Source organism: Narcine bancroftii, chromosome 9, assembly GCF_036971445.1.
Source record: "Narcine bancroftii isolate sNarBan1 chromosome 9, sNarBan1.hap1, whole genome shotgun sequence".
In the NCBI taxonomy this organism is placed as follows: domain Eukaryota; kingdom Metazoa; phylum Chordata; class Chondrichthyes; order Torpediniformes; family Narcinidae; genus Narcine; species Narcine bancroftii.
Genome location: NC_091477.1, coordinates 59,420,261 through 59,442,535, shown reverse-complemented (window position 1 = coordinate 59,442,535; position 22,275 = coordinate 59,420,261).

Below are 22,275 nucleotides of genomic sequence, written 5' to 3'. Positions count from 1 at the left end.
AAGTCATTGCCCAGGTGGGACGCTGGTCTGGTTCTGCTCAGAGCACATTCCTATCGGGGCAGGGTCCTGGTGATAAACCAACTGGTCACCTCCATGTTGTGGTACCAGTTGGTCACTGTGATCACCCCATCTTTGCTATGAGGATCCAGATGAAGTTGATAGACTTCTGCTGGGGTTACAGGAGGCATTGAGAGAGAGGAGAGAGGAGAGAGAGGGGGGAGAAGTGAGGGGGGGGGAGAGAGGGGAAAGTGGGGGGGAGAAGAGAGAGGGGGAAGGAGGGAGGGGGGAAGGAGAGAGGGGGGAAGGAGAGAGGGGGAAGGATAAAGGGGGGATGGAGAGAGAGAGGAGGGAGAGGGGAAGGAGAGGGAGAAGGAGAGGGGGAAGGAGAGGGGGAAGGAGAGGGGGAAGGAGAGGGGAAGGAGAGAGGGGGAAGGAGAGAGGGGGGAAGGAGAGAGGGGGAAGGATAAAGGGGGATGGAGAGAGGGGGAAGGAGGGGGGATGAGAGATGAGAGAGGGGAGGAGAGAGAGGGGGAGGGAGAGGGGGAAGGAGTGGGGGGAAGGAGAGAGGGGGAAGGATAAAGGGGGGATGGAGAGAGAGGGGAGGGAGAGGGGAAGGAGAGAGGGGGAAGGAGAGAGGGGGAAGGAGAGAGGGGGAAGGAGAGAGGGGGAAGGAGAGAGGGGGAAGGAGAGGGGGAAGGAGAGGGGAAGGAGAGGGGGGAAGGAGGAGGGATGAGAGATGAGAGAGGGGAGGAGAGAGGGGGAGGGAGAGGGGGAAGGAGTGGGGGGAAGGATAAAGGGGGGATGGAGAGAGGGGAGGAAGAGGGGAAGGAGAGAGGGTGAAGGAGATGGGGAAGGAGAGGGGGAAGGAGAGGGAGGAGAGGGGGAAGGAGAGGGAGAAGGAGAGAGGGGAAGGAGAGAGGGGGAGGAGGGGGGATGAGAGATGAGAGAGGGGAGGAGAGAGGGGGAGGGAGAGAGGGAGGGAGAGGGGGAAGGAGTGGGGGAAAGGAGAGAGGGGGAAGGATAAAGGGGGGATGGAGAGAGAGGGGAGGGAGAGGGGAAGGAGAGAGGGGGAAGGAGAGAGGGGGAAGGAGAGAGGGGGAAGGAGAGAGGGGGAAGGAGAGGGGGGAAGGAGAGAGGGGGAAGGAGAGAGGGGGAAAGAGAGGGGGAAGGAGAGGGGGAAGGAGAGGGGGAAAGAGAGGGGGAAGGAGAGGGGGAAGGAGAGGGGGAAGGAGAGGGGGAAGGAGAGGGGGAAGGAGAGGGGGAAGGTGAGAGGGGAAGGAGAGAGGGGGAAGGAGGAGGGATGAGAGATGAGAGAGGGGAGGAGAGGGGGGAGGGAGAGGGGGAAGGAGTGGGGGGAAGAAGGAGAGAGGGGGAAGGATAAAGGGGGGATGGATAGAGAGGGGGGGGAAGAAGGAGAGACGGGGAAGGATAAAGGGGGGATGGATAGAGAGGGGAGGGAGGGGGAAGGAGAGAGGGGGAAGGAGAGAGGGGGAAGGAGAGGGGGAAGGAGAGGGGGAAGGAGAGGGGGAAGGAGAGGGGGAAGGTGAGAGGGGGAGGGAGAGGGGGAGAGGGGGAGGAGGGGGAAGGAGAGAGGGGGATGAGTGGGGGAGGAGGGGGCAGGTGAGAGAGGGGGAAGGAAAGAGAGGGGGGAAGGGAGAGAGACAGTTCCATTGCTAATGCTAACAGGAACTTTCTGTTCCTACTGTTACTGGCATGTGGCATAGGCAGCAATCGTGAGATTACCACCCTTGACATCCTGCTTTTCAACTTCCATTTTAACTCCCTATATTCCCTTTTCCTCCATGTACTCCGTAACCCCTTCCATTACAATCAACTCCAACATCTTCTCAACCACTGACATCAGACAAACTGGCATATAATTTCATTTCTGCTGCCTCCCTCTATTCTTGAATAGGTGGGTGACATTTGCAATTTTTTGATTAATTCCTGAAAGACCAATACCAATGGCTTGACAATCACTCCCACTACCTCTGTCAGGACTCAAGAGAGCAATTTATCTGGTCTTGGAGACATGTACCCTTGGACCATTCAGCTTTCTAAGCAGTTTCTCCTTTAAGTTTGTAACTGCACTCACTTCCTTCTCTGATACCGTTCACCATCTGGCACACGGCTGGTGCTTTTCATGGTGAAGACCGATGCAAAATCCTCCTTTAGTTCGTCTGCCATCTCCCATTATTATTTCTCCAATGTCATTTTCTCATGGTTCTCTACCTACTCTCGCCTCTCTTTTATTCTTTCTATACTTGAAGAATCTTTTTGTATCCTCTGACATGCTTCATCTTTTCTATCCTTATGAATTTCACTTTCTGGAAGTTTTGAAAATCTTCCCAATCCTCTCTCCTCCCACTAAATTTTCTTTCCTTGTATGCCCTCACTTTTCTTTCACATTTTGCTTTCACGTTGACTTCTCAGCCACATTTGTGATATTTTCCATGTGAATATTTCCTATTTTTTGGTCTGTAATTATCCTGCACCTTCCCCATTTCTTGCAAAAACTCCATCCATTCTTGCTCTGTCATCTTCCCTACTCATACCTCCTTCTAATCTATTTTGACCAATTCCTCTCCCGTGCTGCTGTAATTCCCTTTACTCTACTGAAATACCAACACATCTGACTTTAGCTTCTCCTTGTTAAATCTCATATTGTGGTTTCTTTACTCTAAGCTCTCTAATCACCTCACACATTACACAACACCCAGTCCAGTAGAGCTGACCCCCTTGTGGGCTCATCAACAAGCTGCTCTAAAAAGCCACCTCCTGGGCTTTCTACAAAGTCTCTCTCTTGAGATCCAGTCCCAACCTGGTTTTCCCAATCTACTTGCATTTGTAAGAAAAGAGCCATATTGCCTTCCAGGGGGGGGGGGGGGGGGGTGGGGGTCATATGTTTGTTATAAGAAAGGAAACAATCATGTCCCAAAGGGCAACAAAATGACAAAGACAATTTCCTTTGGGCAGCCACCTCACCTGGGTATAGAGCAGCAGAAATGTTCATCATCTCCTTCACACAGCTGTCAGAGTAGAGGGTCTTGAAGGGGACATGATTGTATAATCCAGGAGAAGACTTGATTTCAGAACAAATGATGACCTTTAACTATTACAGTCTTTATGACAATAGAAAGCAAAGTGTTTAAACATCCTCCTAAGGTTTAAGCCACTAAGTACCCCCTATGAATTATCCAATGAACAATAAAGACTGAAGGTGTAACATTTTTCAGACTTGCGATGAACCCTGTGTATCCTCTGAAGTGGTCCCATCAGTTGCACAGGCAACTAAGTTCTTGAATGGGCCACTGCTCTCATTTACTTCAAAAATAGGCAGTCTCTCAGTACCTGCTGGCAAATAACATCAGCTTGCTTCCATTCCAGAATCGGGCATAAGCCATAAGGTTGTTGTTCTCTTGCAGAGAGGATTAAACTAATTGTAAAGAGAATTTCATAGATTGTAATCCATGTTCTTCAATGCCTCTTGCCATCTCAGCAATTCTTCTAGAAACAGTGAAATTACTCAGAGGAATTGCCTGAATAGTTTCTTTGACAATTTAAGTTCATTACATCAGATATTATTACGGTCACCATAGGCAAAATAAATGACAGCGACATTACGAGCATTTCCAATTTCATGAATTAATTCACATCTTCTATGATGCAAGAAGACCCTTTTCTAATTTCTGTGACGTTTCAGTGATCATCTGTTTGAGTGTTAGCCTTCTCGCAAAATTATCTTGAAGAGTTTTGAATTAATCCAAGGGTTTATCTTTCTTCTCTTCATGTCAGGCCTCTAAATGTTGTTTCAGCTTGCTTGGCCTCAGGCTTCCGTTTGAAAATTTATTCAAACACATGGTCTGAGAAGGGTGTTATACATTTGATATTACAAGATCACAAGATAAAGGAACAGAAGCAGGCCAACAGGCCCATTGAGTCTGTTCCATAAATCTACACTAGTTCCAGTTTCCGGCCTTTTCCCCATATTCCTTGATGCCCTCACTAGTGATCTGGCTTCCACCGCTGTAAGTGGCAGCGATTTCCACAGATCCACGATCCTCTAGCTAAAGAAGTTATTCCTAATCTCTGTTTTATATGGATAACCTCTAATTTTCAGACTATGATCCCTTGTTCTCAATTCACCCGCCAAGGGAAACATCTTACTCGCATCCACTGAATACCGTCAACATTTTCTTTTGACCGAGGAACTTATGGGCAAAATTGTTTATGAAAATAACAAAAATTAAAGATTATAAAAGGAAATCACTTCATACACAAGAGCTAGCTCACAAGTGGGTTTAAATTTGATGGAAAATACTGAACAATACACACCTTCTTCAACAAAAGCCAGCAGAAGGACCTGTAACAAAAACTGTGAGCTCCTTGGGATGCGAGAAATATTCTAGCCTGCACACTTATGTCCTCAAATTGAAGGTAATGTAACTAGAGGAAAATGACGTGCCCAAAGCTGGTTCCACATCTGTCAAACACAATCATGTCAAAGCAAGGAAATCTCTGAAAACTGTTAATTTTCAGCATTTATCTTGGTGACTCTAGGCTATCTCCAAATGCCCCAAACCTTGAAAAAAACTCACATTGCTTGGCAGCTATCCAGCAAAGTCCAGTAACCAAGTCCTTTCCTTCCTTGGGTGGCATGGTTAGCGTAGCAGTTAGTTCATTAGTTCCAGAGACCGGGACTGGGATTCAAATCCCACGCTGTCTTCAGGTTTTCCCCGGGGACTCTGGTTTCCTCCCACCCTTTAAAACATATCAGGGTTGTAGGTCAATTGGGTATAATTGGGCAGCATTGGGCTGAAATGACCTGCTGTATGTCTAAATTTTTTTTAAAAATGACTCCTCCAAAAAGGTTTAATACACCTTGGCTCCCCTTAAGGATTTCAGTCCATGGCCCCCTTAGATGCGATGTGAATCTGTCTCCTTCTCCCCTCTTCATCTCATTATGCCATCTATTAATATCAATCATATTCGTATCTTTCCACGTACTAGCAATACATTTTTTCGCTACAGACAATGCTAAATATACAAAAGCAAGTTGAAATTTATCTAATCCCAGAGGTTGCAAACTTCCCAATAAAAATACTGTCAGATCTAAAGGTATTTTAATCTTATACAGGTATTCCAGAAACAATTGCACTTGTTATATATATGTATATACATGACCAAACCGCATGAAAAAAAAGTTCCAACAACGTTACCACATCTAAAACACAAATCTGATTCATGAAAACCATATTTTTTTAGCTTTTCAGGTGTTAAGAATAATTGATGTAAAAAATTATAATTAATCATTGCATAATGTGCATTTATCAGTCTAGTTACACTATCATAACAAATATCTGATCAATCATCCTCGGAAAAAATAAAACCAATTTCCGCTTCCCATTTACCTTTAGATTTATCCTAACCCTTTTTATCCATACCATCCTGTAATATTTGATATATAACTGAAATATAACCCTTCTCTGGTACTTTCATAAGAAAAGTCTCAATTTTAGTCATTTCAGGTAAAATCATATCTCTACCAAACACATGCTTTACCAAAGATTGAATTTGATAATAAAGAAACAAAGAATTCTTATCAATACCATAACTGTCCCTCATCTGATCAAAAGATAAAAATTTACCTTCTTTAAAACAATCTCCCAAATTTTCCACACCTTTAAATCTCCAATGTAATAAACTTCAATTATGTATTGAGAAAGAAATAAGTTGATTATTATACAACGGAGTCAAGGCCAACAATTCACCACTAGAACCTATCATTTTCTTTTTCTTTGACCATAACTTCATTAAATGTTTTAATATAGGCACATTATGTTGCTGTAGCAAATTTACATTCCATCTAAACAAAAATTGATGTATTTCAAATTCAAAAATATTTGCCATCTCAATTTTGGCCAAACTAGGGGGCTGTTCCAAATCCATCCATGAACTAATAAATTTAAGTTGGGCTGCTTCATAATAATTTCAAAAATGTGGTAAACGTAGTCCCTCTTGGTCATATTTCCAAGTTAATTTATTCAAGGCTACTCTTGAAAATTTACCACTCCATAAAAACTCCCTAACCATTTTATTCAAATCTTGAGAAAAATTTTTTCAAGTAAATACGGAATAGATTGAAATAAATATTGTATATTTAAATATTCATCTTAATTGTATTTATTCTACCCAATAAATTAATAGGTAAATCTTTCCATTTAATCAAATCAGTTTTAATTTTTTTTATTAATGGAACATAATTTAATTTATATAAAGATTGATAATTGACATCCACGATTATACCCAAATACTTAATTCGATCTGTCCATTTCAAATTAAGAATGTTTTTATAAGATGAATAATCTCCTTCACTCACCAGTAATATTTCGCTTTTTTCCCAATTAACTTTATATCCAGAAAGACGTCCATATTGCATCAAACACTCCTTCAAATGCAAAAGTGATTGAGCTGGATTTGTTAGAGACACCAATACATCATCAGCAAATAAATTAATTTTATATTCCTCATCTAAAACTTTCATACCCTCTATTTGTGTATTCTGTCTTATCAACTGTGCCAAAGGTTCGATCACTAATGCAAACAAAGCTGGTGATAAAGGACAACCTTGACGAGTAGATCGGGTCAGTTTAAATGGTTCCAAAATCAAACCATTCGTCAGTACTCTAGCTACCGGTTTACTATATAAAGCCTTAATCTAACCATTAAAAAAAGGACCAAACTTAAATTTCTCCAAAATTTTGAACAGAAAATTCCACTCAACTCTATCAAACGCTTTTTCAGCATTTAAAGATATCACTATCGGATGGTCTAAAGATTGTCGAAATCTATTAATCAAACTAATCACATGTAAAATATTATCTGAGGCATATCTATTCTTCATGAAACCTGTTTGATCCATATGAATCAGCTTAGGTAAAAATTTAGCCAATCTATTCGCTAAAATTTTAGCTATAATTTTATAATCTACATTCAACAACAAAATCGGTTGATATGAAGATACTTTCAAAGGATCTCTATCTTTCTTTGGAATTACTGTAATTAAAGCACTAGAACAAGACTCAGGCAATTCATAATGTTCTCCAACCTGACATAGTGCATCTCCAAACACTGTAGAGAGGTCATCGTAAAAATTTTTTTATAAAATTCAACCAAAAATCCATCATCACCAGGCGATTTACCATTCAGCATTTCCAACATAGCCATTTTAATTTCCGAGTCAGTAAATGGTGCTTCCAACTCCTGTGTATCTACATCCTCTAATGTCGGTAAGTTCAACTGTGATAAAAAAAGATCAATCGATCCGTTTTCTTGTTTTCCATCAGATGTATATAACTTTTTATAAAATGAACAAAATTCATCACGAGGTTTATACGTAAAAAGCGAATTCCATCTAACAGCATTAATAGTCCTCGAAACCTGTTCCTTCTTTAATTACCATGCCAATACCTTATGTGCTTTCTCTCCCCATTCATAATATAATTGTTTAGTCCTGTTAATCATACACTCAAATTGATAAGATTGCAAAGTATTATATTCCAGTTTCAACCTAGACAATTCTATTTTCTGATCTTCTGTAGTGTCTCCCTGAAACTCCTTTTCTAACTCACTAATCCGTGTCTCTAACTCAAGACTGATTTAATTGATTCTTTTTTTATTTTAGAAGTATAACTAATTATTTGTCCTCTCAAATAAGCTTTCATAGCATCCCATACTACAAATTTACTGTGAACAGAATTAGAATTATTTTTCAAAAAGAAATTAATTTGTTCTTTCAAAAGATCAATAAATTCTGTATTTTTTAACAACATTATATTAAACCTCCAACAATAAGCCATTTGAACTTTCTCACAATGAGAAAGAATGATCCGAAATCACCCTGCTTTAAGATTCTGCTTGTTGTATTTTCCCTTGTAAATGTGCCGATACCAAAAAAAAGTCAATCCTTGAAAACGATTCATGTCTAGCTGAATAAAAGGAGAAATCCTTCTCTGTCAGATTAAGACTTCTCCAAATATCCACTAAGTTGAGATCTTTCATCAACGCTTGAACCTGAACTGCCATTTTAGATTTCTTAACTTTCTTCGGGGACTTATCTAATAAAGGTTCAAAAACATAATTAAAATCACCACCAACTAAAACATTCTCATTAGCTTGATCCAGATATAAAAATGCATCAGAGATAAATGTTTCATCATCTTCATTTGGGGCATAAATATTAAGTAAAGTCCACAATTCACTAAAAATCTTACAATTTAAGAATACATCCTGCCTTTTCCTCCATTGATTGTAATTCAAAAGATAAATTCTTATGTATCAAAATTGCTACACCTTTAGTTCTAGAGTTAAATGAAGAAGAATATATATGCTCTACCCAATCCCTCTTCAATTTCATACTTTCCTTGACATTCAGATGTGTTTCTTGTAAAAAAGCAACATCAATTTTCATTTTCTTAATATACACCAAAATACTTAATCGGAGTGTTAAAACCTTGAACATTAAAAGTAGCAAATATCAACTTTGACATATCTACTAATATTACTAAGAACTAATAATATCTATATATAAAAACTCAAAACAACATAAATAGGCCCTCCAATAGGAGAAAAAGAAACCACAAATTACAGACTAAATAAAATAAAAATGAAAAAAGAATAGAAAAAAGATAAAGTTTAAAAAAAAATAAAACTACCAAAAGGTAGTAATCCCTAAACCAAACTTGGGTGTGGATCACCCACCAGTGGCTGATGACTAATAGAACACAGAGCAAATCTCTCCCTCCCCAACCAAACAAAGAATAACAATAAGAAATCATAATGACATAAAAATAAAGTAAGAATAAGAAAGTTCTTCTATTCATCCAAGAGATTCCAAACTCGGTGACCCCATTTCAGGAGAAGTTAGACTCTTTCCATTCCCATTTCTCCCATTTCTTTCATTTCTAGAACAACCAGATTTTTCTTTAGGAGACAATGGTGGACTATGTCTTTGTCCTCGTTTCCTGCAAGCTGCCTCTGTTAAAGTTGGCAGGCTGCCAGAATCAGGATCCACTTCTTGGGAACACGCACTTTCCTCCTGAGAATGAGTAATTTCAGCAATATCCTTCTCCTGGTGAGTAGTAGTCATTTTTTTTTCAGCTCCCACAGGCAATCTTTGTGGCTTAGACATGGAAAAAATAAAGCTGAAGCTGTAGCAGGCGTTTTAGGGCCAAAATCTTCAACACTCCGAAAATGTAGTTTTTTCTGCACTTGAGGTTTAATCTTTTTACCATTTTGCCATGGCCATAACAGTTCCTTGATACTTTAAACTAATTTTTTTAAAAGTTTAAACTTAAAAAGAGAGTTAAAAACGGGTTCTTAAAAGTCTGGCCAGAGAGGTCAAGATTACACGTCTAGGCTCTACGCCATCTTGCCACGCCCCCCAACGCAATGCTATTACATAGCCAACGGCCCAGGTTCAAACTTCCACGGTTTCCTCCCACCCCTCAAAACGTATGGGGGCTATAGGTTAATTGGGCAGCATGGGCTTGTGCACTGGAAGGGTCTGTTACTGTGCCGGGGGTCCAAATTAAAAAAAGAAATCATTCTCCAACTGTAGAGTTCCACATTGATTTTCTTGATGGGAGGGAGAGTTTGCCTGTGATGTAATGGGCTTTCCACTCAGAGGTATTGGTGCCCCTATAACAGGCCACGTAGCAGCCAGTCAGCACATATCTGTAGAGGTTTGCCAAGATTTTTGATGTCATACCAAACCGCTGCAAACTTCTGAGGAAGTAGAGGTGTTTTCTTTTCTTAAATTTTTTTTTATTTTTCACACTATGAACCATATTAACCAAAATACACACAAACATTTCCCTCTTGAATATACACAGTGTCATTTTTCACCCCTCCCTTCCCTCCCTCCTTCCAATCCCCCTCCCTACCCACTAAACATTCAACATATACAATACAATAAACCCATTAAAAAATGTCATCACACAATAAAAATAAGAAAATTGTGTCATCTACTTTTACACACTGGGTCAGTTCATTTCATCTTCTTCTCATTCTATCATTTTAGGGGGGTGGAGGTCTGTGGTAGGACCTTTCTGTTGTGTTCCATGTACGGTTCCCAAATTTGTTCGAATACTGTGACTTTATTTTTTAAATTATGTTATTTTTTCCAATGGAATACATTTATTCATTTCTATGTACCATTGCTATACTCTCAGGTTCTCTTCTGATTTCCAGATTGACACTATACATTGTTTTGCTACAGCTAAGGCTATCATAATAAATCTTTTTTGTGCTTCATCCAATTTGAGGCCTAGTTCTTTACTTCTTATATTACTTAGAAGAAAGATCTCTGGATTTTTTGGTGTGTTGCTTTTTGTGATTTTATTTAATACCTAATTTAGATATTCCCAAAATTTTTCCACTTTCTTACATGCCCAAATTGCATGTACTGTTGTTCCTGTTTCCTTCTTACAATGAAAACATCTATCCGATACTGTTGGGTCCCATTTATTTAATTTTTGGGGTGTGATATATAGTTTGTGTAACCAACCCAACCAACCAATTTTCCCTTGCAACCGCTGTAATCGTGTCTGCCTGTCCCACATCGGACTTGTCAGCCACAAACGAGCCTGCAGCTGACGTGGACTTTTTACCCCCTCCATAAATCTTCGTCCGCGAAGCCAAGCCAAAGAAAGAATAGTTCCAGAGGAACTTTGGGGGCTTTGGCAAATACTAGAGCGCATCGGATGTCCCCCAAAGTTCCTCAACATGATTATCCAACTGCACGAAAACCAACAAGGTCGGGTCATATACAGCAATGAGCTCTCTGAACCCTTCTCCATTAACAATGGCGTGAAGCAAGGCTGTGTTCTCGCACCAACCCTCTTTTCAATCTTCTTCAGCATGATGCTGAACCAAGCCATGAAAGACCCCAACAATGAAGACGCTGTTTACATCCGGTACCGCACGGATGGCAGTCTCTTCAATCTGAGGCGCCTGCAAGCTCACACCAAGACACAAGAGAAACTTGTCCGTGAACTACTCTTTGCAGATGATGCCGCTTTAGTTGCCCAGTCAGAGCCAGCTCTTCAGCGCTTGACGTCCTGCTTTGCGGAAACTGCCAAAATGTTTGGCCTGGAAGTCAACCTGAAGAAAACTGAGGTCCTCCATCAGCCAGCTCCCCACCATGACTACCAGCCCCCCCACATCTCCATCGGGCACACAAAACTCAAAACGGTCAACCAGTTTACCTATCTCGGCTGCACCATTTCATCAGATGCAAGGATCGACAATAAGATAGACAACAGACTCGCCAAGGCAAATAGCACCTTTGGAAGACTACACAAAAGAGTCTGGAAAAACAACCAACTGAAAAACCTCACAAAGATAAGCGTATACAGAGCCGTTGTCATACCCACACTCCTGTTCGGCTCCGAATCATGGGTCCTCTACCGGCACCACCTACGGCTCCTAGAACGCTTCCACCAGCGTTGTCTCCGCTCCATCCTCAACATCCATTGGAGCGCTTACACCCCTAACGTCGAAGTACTCGAGATGGCAGAGGTCGACAGCATCGAGTCCACGCTGCTGAAGATCCAGCTGCGCTGGATGGGTCACGTCTCCAGAATGGAGGACCATCGCCTTCCCAAGATCGTGTTATATGGCGAGCTCTCCACTGGCCACCGTGACAGAGGTGCACCAAAGAAAAGGTACAAGGACTGCCTAAAGAAATCTCTTGGTGCCTGCCACATTGACCACCGCCAGTGGGCTGATAACGCCACAAACCGTGCATCTTGGCGCCTCACAGTTTGGCGGGCAGCAACCTCCTTTGAAGAAGACCGCAGAGCCCACCTCACTGACAAAAGGCAAAGGAGGAAAAACCCAACACCCAACCCCAACCAACCAATTTTCCCTTGCAACCGCTGCAATCGTGTCTGCCTGTCCCGCATCGGACTTGTCAGCCACAAACGAGCCTGCAGCTGACGTGGACTTTTTACCCCCTCCATAAATCTTCGTCCGCGAAGCCAAGCCAAAGAAAGAATAGTTCCAGAGCATAGCTTTTCCCATTTTTCACTTTTTATCTTTATGTTTAGACCTTGTTCCCACTTTTGTTTGGGTTTACAGCTTATTTCATCATTCTCTTTCTCTTGCAGCTTGACGTACATGTTTGTTATAAATCTTTTAATTATCATTGTGTCTGTAATCACATATTCAAAGCTGCTTCCTTCTGTTATCCTCAGCCTGCTTCCCAATTTGTCCTTTAAGTAGGTTTTCAGTTGGTGGTATGCAAACTTTGAACCGTGAGTTATACCATATTTGTCCTTCATTTGTTCAAAAGATAATATTTTCCGAAAAACATTTTTCTATTCTTTTGATCCCTTTTCTCTCCCATTCTCTGAAGGAAAGGTTATCTATTATGAAAGGGATTAGTTGATTTTGCGTCAATAATAATTCTAATAGATGGTAATTTGTTTTTTTCCTTTCTACGTGAATCTTCTTCCAAATGTTGAGCAGATGGTGCAGTACTGGTGAACTTCTTTGTTGCACCAGTTTTTCAACCCACTTATAAAGTATATGTCCTGGTACCTTCTCCCCGATTTTATCGAGCTCTAACCTGGTCCAATCTGGTTTTTCCCTTAATTCTACGAGCAATTATACCGAATTGAGAATGAAGGAAATAAGACAAAATAGATGAGTTTCTAGCTAAAATTGAACTAACAAAATTGCAATAAGAGGAGCAAAACAAATTGATAAAACCATTTGAAATAGAGGAAATGCAGGATATATTAAAAAAGCTATCAAACAATAAAATGCCTGGAGAGGACGGACTCCCAATAGAATTCTATAAAACATTTAAAGACTTATTAATTCCTCCTCTCCTGGAAGTAATGAAACAGATTGTAGAAACACAAAACATGCCAGATTCATGTAAAACAGCAATAATTACAGTAATACCAAAGACAGGGAAAGATCCACTAACACCAGCATCATATAGACCAATATCTCTATTTAACTCAGATTATAAGATAATAGCAAAACTATTAGCAAACAGATTGGCCGACTGTGTACCAAAAATAGTAAAACTAGATCAAACTGGATTTATTAAGAAAAGAAAAACAATGGACAATATCTGTGTTCATTAACTTAATACATGCAGTACAAGGAAATAAGATGCCAACAGTGGCAGTTGCTTTAGACGCAGAGAAAGCCTTTGACAGGGTAGAGTGGAATTACTTATTCAAAGTACTACAGAGGTTCAACCTACCAGAGAAATATATTAATTGGATTAAAGCATTATATAAGGGACCATTGGCGAAGGAGACAGCAAATGGATATATATCAAACCAATTTAAATTAAGCAGGTCAACTAGGCAGGGATGTCCACTATCTCCCTCACTGTTCACTTTAGCTATAGAACCCTTGGCAGAACTGATAAGAACAGAAAATAAAATAAAGGGATAAAAATAAAAGAGAAGGAATATAAAATCAGTCTATTTGCCGATGACATCATAGTATACTTAACAGAACCAGAATTATCCATAAAAGAATTACATAAGAAATTGAAGGAATATGGAGAAATATCGGGGTACAACATCAATGCAAATAAAAGTGAAGTGATGCCAATGAACAATGTGGATTTCACAAAGTTTAAGAAAGAATCACCATTTAAATAGCAAACACAAGCAATTCGATACCTAGTTATTAGACTAGATAATAATCTAGGCCATCTATACAAATTAAATTATCAGCCATTAATGAAGAAATTACAAGAGGACTTAGAACATTGGAAAGATTTACCACTAACACTGATAGGAAAGGTAAATTGCATTAAAATGAATACAATACCTATTTCAATCGTTACCAATTCCCTTAACAGAGAAATTCTTCAATGAGCGAAAGAAAATAATAAGGATATTCTTATGGAAAGGGGGGGAAACCGAGGATAGTGCAAGTTAAATTAACAGAATGATACAAACAAGGGGGCATACAGCTACCAAACTTTAAGAATTATTATAGAGCAGCGCAATTAAGATAGCTGATGTGTTTTCTTCACAATGCCATTGGTGTGTTGGGTCCAGGAAATGTCTTCTGATGGTGACTCCCAGGAATTTACCCTCTGATCCCCTAATGATCACTGGATCATACACCTCTGGTTTTCCCTTCCTAAATTCCACAATCAGCGTTGGTTTTGATGACATTGTTGATAGTGTGCAATTCAACCATTTTCAATCTCTCTCCTGTATGCTGATCCATCGCTCCTTTTTTTCCAGCCCACGCAATGTTACACGCAGTGTAGAAGTTCTACACTGATCTGCGCAACCTTATCCAACGCACCCCTACAGCCGACAAGGTTGTCATCCTTGGCGACTTCAATGCTCGCGTCGGCAAAAACTCAGAAACCTGGCCAGGAATCCTTGGGAAGCATGGTGTCGGCAAGTGCAATGACAACGGGTGCCTCCTGTTGGAACTCTGCGCAGAACAGCGGCTTGTCATTACCAACACCCTTTTCCAGCAGAGAGACAGCCTGAAGACTACCTGGATGCATCCCAGATCCAAACACTGGCACCTCCTGGACTACGTTCTGGTGTGAAGAAAAGACAAACGAGATGTGCTCCTCACCAGGGTCATGCCCAGCACGGAATGCCATACTGACCACCGGCTTGTTCGCTGCAAGCTCAACCTTCACTTCAAGCCAAAGTTTAAGAACAGTGGAGCCCCCAGAAAGAGGTTCAGTGTTGGAAACTTGCAGTCAGATGTAGTGAGAGGAAACTTCCAGGCAAACCTCCAACCTCCAAGCAAAGCTCGAGGATGCAAACTGCCTCACGGACACGTCTCCTGAAACCCTCTGGGATCAGCTGAAAACAGCCATACTGCAATCCACTGAAGAGGTACTGGGCTTCTCCTCCAGGAAAAACAAGGACTGGTTTAACGAAAACAACCAGGAAATCCAGGAGCTGCTGGCAAAGAAGCGATCTGCCCACCAGCCTTCCTGGCCAGAGAAAAAAACGAGCCTTCCGTCTTGCATGCAGCCATCTTCAGCGCAAACTCTGGGAGATCCAAACTGAGTGGTGGACTAGCCTTGCCAAACGAACCCAGCTTTGCGCTGACATTGGCGACTTCAGGGGTTTTTATGAGACACTAAAGGCTGTGTACGGCCCCTCACCCCAAATCCAAAACCCTCTGCGCAGCTTAGATGGCAAAGTCCTCCTCAGCAACAAGATCTCCATCCTAATCGATGGTCAGAACACTTCCAATCCTTTTTCAGTGCCAACCGCTCAGTCCAAGAATCCGCCCTGCTCCAGCTCCCTCAACAACCCTTGAGTCTAGAGCTGGATGAGATCCTTACCCAGGAAGAGACATATAAGGCAATTGAACAACTGAAAAATGGCAAAGCAGCAGGTATGGATGGAATCCCCCCCAGAGGTCTGGAAGGCTGGCGGCAAAGCTCTGCATACCAAACTGCATGAGTTTTTCATGCTCTGCTGGGACCAAGGAAAGCTGCCTCAGGACCTTCGTGATGCCATCATCATCACCCTGTACAAAAACAAAGGAGAGAAATCAGACTGCGCAGAGTTCCAATCAAACAACAGGGGAATCACGCTGCTCTCCATTGCAGGCAAAATCTTCGCTCGGATTCTCCTTAATAACCTAGTGTCACCAAAAATGTCCTCCCAGAATCACAGTGTGGCTTTCACACAAACAGAGGAACTACTGACATGGTCTTTGCCCTCAGACAGTTCCAAGAAAAGTGCAGAGAACAAAACAAAGGACTCTACATCACCTTTGTTGACCTCACTAAAGCCTTTGACACCATGAGCAGGAAAGGGCTTTGGCAAATACTAGAGCGCCTCGGATGCCCCCCCAAATTTCTCAATATGGTTATCCAACTGCACGAAAACCAACAAGGTCGGGTCAGATACAGCAATGAGCTCTCTGAACCCTTCTCCATTGACAACGGCGTGAAGCAAGGCTGCATCCTCGCACCAACCCTCTTTACTATCTTCTTCAGCATGATGCTGAAACAAGCCATGAAAGACCTCAACAATGAAGACGCTGTTTACATCCGGTACCGCACGAATGGCAGTCTCTTCAATCTGAGGCGCCTGCAAGCTCACACCAAGACACAAGAGAAACTTGTCCGTGAACTACTCTTTGCAGATGATGCCGCTTTAGTTGCCCATTCAAAGACAGCTCTCCAGCGCATTACGTCCTGTTTTGCGGAAACTGCCAAAATGTTTGGCTTGGAAGTCAGCCTGAAGAAAACTGAGGTCCTCCATCAGCCAGCTCCCCACCATGACTACCAGCATCCCCCCCCCCCCCAACATCTCCATCGGGCACACTTAACTCAAAACGGTCAACCAGTTTACCTACCTCGGCTGTACCATTTCATCTGATGCAAGGATCAACAAAGAGATAGACAACAGACTCACCAAGGCAAATGGCGCCTTTGGAAGACTACACAAAAGAGTCTGGAAAAACAACCACCTGAAGAAACACACAAAGATCAGCGTGTACAGAGCCATTGTCATACCCACACTCTTGTTCGGCTCCGAATCATAGGTCCTCTACCGGTATCATCTATGGCTCCTAGAACACTTCCATCAGCGCTGTCTCCGCTCCATCCTCAACATTCATTGGAATGACTTCATCACCAACATCGAAGTACTCAAGCTGGCAGAGTCCACAAGCATCTAATCCATGCTGCTTAAGACCCAACTGTGCTGGGTGGGTCACGTCTCCAGAATGGAGGACCATTGCCTTCCCAAGATCGTGTTATATGGCGAGCTCTCCACTGGCCACCGAGACAGAGGTGCACCAAAGAGGTACAAGGACTGCTTAAAGAAATCTCTTGGTGCCTGCCACATTGACCACCGCCAGTGGGCTGATATCGCCTCCAACCGTGCATCTTGGCGCCTCACAGTTTGGCAGGCAGCAACCTCCTTTGAAGAAGACCGCAGAGCCCACCTCACTGACAAAAGACAAAGGAGGAAAAACCCAACACCCAACCCCAACCAACCAATTTTCCCTTGCAACCACTGCAACCATGCCTGCCTGTCCCGCATCGGACTTGTCAGTCACCAAGGAGCCTGCAGCAGAGTGGACATACCCCTCCATAAATCTTCATCCGCGAAGCCAAGCCAAAGAAACAAAAAGGTGCAGTATGCATCCCTGCGGTGCTGATGGAGATTGTGGAGGGGATGTTCTTTCCAATCTGCACTATTTGTGATGTGGAGGTGAGGAAATCCAGGATCCAATTACATAGAGGGGTGTTGAGTCCCAGGTCTTGGAATCTGCTGACCAGATTTCAGGGTTTAGTGGTCATTCAATATGGAAAAAGGCCCTTGATGCCATACACGTGGCACTTATTTCCACATTTTAAATTCTCCCCACATTGCCAACCCACCCCAAGTTTCAACTACTTTCTTTGACTTCAAGGGAGGAAAACCAAGTTGACATGAGATAACTTCCAAACTCCACATAGACAGCACAAAGTCAGTATTGAACTCAAATCACTTGACTCCATAATCCAACTAGCAGTAGAAATATTTTAATTGAATATTACCAACAATATTACACTACGTTTCCCCGTATCCGAAACGCTTGGGACCAAACATTATTCAGTTATTGGGTTTTTTCGCTTATCGGAACAGAACTGAAAGAACCCCAAAACAGCACAGTAGCATCAGCCGTTTCCAGACCACGAAACCTTTGTACTGCTGCCACTGGTCTCCTCGACCTCCCCACCACCATCACTGGTCCCCGACATCTCCCCTCTACCAGTCTCCTACACCACCCCTCTGCCGGTTCCCTACACCTCCCCACCACCGTCACCAGTCCCCGACACCTCCCCTCCGCCGGTCTCCTACACCGCCCCACCACAGACACCGGTCCCTGACATCTCCCCTCTGCCTGTCTCCTACCCCTCCTCACCGCCAGTCTCTGACACCTCCCCACTCCCGTCTCCGGTCGCCAACATCTCCCCTCTGTTTGTCTCCTACCCCTTCCCTCTGCTGGTCCCCGCCACCTCCCCACCACCATCATCAGTCCCCGACACCTCCCTGAGAGCACGAAGTTCCCACTCTTCTTCTTTTAAACATTTAAAGAATTTTAAACCACATCCATCCTTGCATATTCAATATATATATATATTTATAAAATAAAGTATACATGTTAAAAAAAATCCTGAATCCTCCCAACCACCTAACCAACCTAATCTAAATATTGAAGAAAAAAAAGGGAAAAAAAAGAAATGGAGAGTGCCAAATGGAATTATGATTCTCAGTCCAAACAATGAAAAGAGTTCAGGGTTACTAGCAGGATGGGCTTTCAAGAGTGCCCCACACCTTCAAACCAACAGATTGTAAATATGGGCTCCATATTTTCAAGAAAAATGCTATTTATTAGATAAATTGTGATTTTCTCGTGGAATACATGAGCATAATACAGCGCACCACCTCTCCTCCCTGAATCTGTATCTGATTTCCAAGTCAGTACACACTTCCCAGAAACAGCTAAAGCCAATTGTAAAAATTCAATTTGATACCTTGTTAATCGTACCTTAGATCTCACCACTTTAATGATACCCAACAAAAATAGCATCGGATCCTGTGGGAGTTTAACACTTAATATTTTCTCCTCTAACCAAAAAGATCCTGCTCTCCTTGATGACTTTGGGACAAAGGATTCTTCTGACCACTTGTGGCTGGGAGACAGCAGCATACAGTTTATAAACCAAGTGCAATGGAAGGTAAAGAAGAAATAGAAAGAGAGGGGAGGGAGTTACCTGAAACAAGGACAATTGGTGTCCAACTTCCTCCAAATGTTTGAGATTCCAGACTGCTTCTCTGAGCCAATATCCAGAGTCAATCTTCCTGGCTGGTTCTGAGCTCTTTTGCTACCAAACCTGTGCCTACAGAGTGTCAGAGCCCCAAATAGGCAAGTTGGGTTATAAATTTTTTTAAACTTGTGAAGTTATGTTGCCACTGAAAAAAAAAGTTCAGTGAATGGACCTTTTCAGTATTCAGTCCTCTGGATAAAGAGATTCATACTATAATATATTTTCTGTAGCTTGATGAAGCGAACATCCCATTGAGATCAACCAGAAATTAAGAGATTAAAGAAAAAACGTTTGGAGTAGATTTACTGTGTGGTTCTGCTCCCATGAGAGGTGAAAACAAGAATGACTATACAAAAGAGTAATTAGATTGAAGAGGGAAGGTTTGACTTCGGATGGGCAAAAAGCCCTAAGCAGCAAGTATTCACACGGGATGCTTCGAATTTGTGAACAAGTAGGGATAACAGGTCACTTTTAGGTCATTTTAGGGACCTACAAAGCATCTTAGCTACCAAAATAGCGCCTATGATACATGTACCAGTCATGCAGGGCAGTGCTTCCCAATTCTCTGGGCCCCCCTATCTATGTACTTGACAGTAGAGCTGGTGTGATTTGGTCACATGAAGGCAGCATGTTGGCTACTTCTGCAGGAACTTCACTGAGCGTAGATACCCCCCCCCCCCCCCCACCACAATGATATGGCATGATGAGTTTATGGTCATATACACAAGTACAGTGTACAGATTAACCAAAATTCTTGCTGTTCCCACACAGGTGGGTAAGTTACACGAGTTACAGTAGCGTAAATTACAATATGCCACAAGGGAGAAAAGTATGCATAACTCAGTAAATAAATACTACCTGTTGGCACGAGCTATCCCAGTGGTTGCCATTGTCTGATCAAGTTATTGAGGGCCCTCTTCAGACTGGTCTTGCTGCTGTGCCAATGTCTTACCATCAGTGATAGCTTGTGTAGAAAGAAGCAAGGATAAGACCAAGGTTACAGTCATAGGAGAGGAAATGGGAGGCGACCTGGTAGATCAGAAAGGCTCGAGGCATGGGGGAGATGGGACAAGAAGTGCAGTATTTAATGGCCTAGACTCTGCTGTTGGCCAGTGGGACCAAAGGAGTTCAGAGCTGGTGTTGGAGCTGCACCTTCTCCCAGATGTCATGTACCACTTCCAAGAGGTACAGCTGGGCAGGGTGTGTGACATGATATGTATCTGCATGATGTGCCTGGCACACAAACAAATGGCAGAACGTGGAAGCTGGGGAATGTGGCTGTGAGCATGTAGTGGGGCACATTAATATTATGTACGAACCCAGTTGGATAGAGGTGGCTGAGTGATGAGTATCTTGCAGCACAAGGAATGTTGTGAATGAAGATGGTGGTGTTCAGTTGGGCTTTAGAAGCATACACAGTTGTTGAAACATCCTACAGCAGCCATGCCCTGCTCACATTGATATCCGCCCAATACCACAACTATCTGTCTGGAGGACCTCCAGTGCCCCTGGAGGGGAGGGGGGCAGCTATGGGTGGGGAAACATTCTCTACTTCCTATCTGACAAATCCTGTTATCCTCTGCTATACATGATCTGCTCAGGGATCCAGGCAGTGAATTCCATACAGAGCATCTCCCATATAGTTGATGCAGGCTGGCTTTAATCACCAATAACTGGTTGAAATTAATGTTAGCCCCTTGTGTAACTGGGCCCCATGATTAAAGCTTGCTGGTCAAACAAATGGTGTGGGAGTTGAAAAGTTTATGCTCATCCCACCACAAGTCAAACAGGCTCAATTGTGGCATTGATTGCAATTCCACAAACTTTTCCCTACAATAATGTTACATCAGCCCAAGTATCAAAGCTGCTGACATAGTTCCCCAGGTTGCATAATTATCATGGTTCAATCAGCTGCATACGGCTCCTTCAAGATACGAAATCACAAAAGTCAGGGCTCCTCTTGCACAGTTTATACAGATCAAACAAATTTGGTTAACAATTTTCTCCACCAAGGAAGATATACAAGAACATTTCAAGTGTGCAACAACTTTTTAGGCCACAGCTCAAGTTCATGTTGAAAGCAAATTTTGACTGTCAAAACACATCACAATCTCAATCTCATACAAATGTGGTCATAACTCGAGAGCTTTTTTTTTAGTGGTGTGAAGGATAACTATCTGACAGGTGAATGACCCCAAGCTTCTTCAAACCAGCAAAGCTAATGTAGTAGTTAGCACAACGCAAGCGACCAGGGTTCGAATCTGGCGCTGCCTGTAAGGAGTTTGCACATTGTCTCAGTGTCTGCGTGGGTTTCCTCAGAGTGCTCTGGTCTCTTCCCACCCTTCGATATGTAGGTATTTGGATGGCACAGCCTCGTGGGCTGGAAGGGCCTGTTACTGTGTTCTATGTCAAAAAAATTTAGAAGCCTGTGAACATTTACTCATATTTTCTTACAATAGCCCTTGTCCTAGGCACCTTCCACTGGCACCTTGTCCTAGGAATTGACGGCCAATTTACTGGTTAAGGGTCCAGTGGAAAAGCAAATCATTCAGTATGCCAGTGTGAAAAGGCTTAATGTCAGAGCCCATTCTCGGAACAATCCTGAGTGTCCTATCACCATATTTCTCTATGACCAGTTCTCTTCTATGTGCCCATCAACTCCATAATCATATCCACCAGGTGCACATATTCTTCTTCTTTGGCTTGGCTTCACGGACAAAATTTTTTGGAGGGGTATGTCCACGTCTGCTGCAGGCTCCTTGGTGACTGACAAGTCCGATGCGGGACAGGCAGGCACGGTTGCAGCGGTTGCAAGGGAAAATTGGTTGGTTGGTGTTGGGTTTTTCCTCCTTTGTCTTTTGTCAGTGAGGTGGGCTCTGCGGTCTTCTTCAAAGGAGGTTGCTGCCCGCCAAACTGTGAGGCGCCAAGATGCACGGTTGGAGGCGATATCAGCCCACTGGCAGTGGTCAATGTGGCAGGCACCAAGATATTTCTTTAAGCAGTCCTTGTACCTCTTTTTTGGTGCACCTCTGTCTTGGTGGCCAGCTCACCATAGAACACGATCTGGGGAAGGCGATGGTCCTCCATTCTGGAGACGTGACCCACCCAGTGCAGTTGGGTCTTCAGCAGCATGGATTCGATGCTTACGGACTCTGCCAGCTCGAGTACTTCGATGTTGGTGATGAAGTCATTCCAATGAATGTTGAGGATGGAGCGGAGACAGCGCTGATGGAAGAGTTTTAGGAGCCGTAGGATTCGGAGCCGAACAGGAGTGTGGGTATGACAATGGCTCTGTACACGCTGATCTTCGTGTTTCTTCAGGTGGTTGTTTTTCCAGACTCTTTTGTGTAGTCTTCCAAAGGCACCATTTGCCTTGGCAAGTCTATTGTCTAACTCTTTGTCGATCCTTGCATCAGATG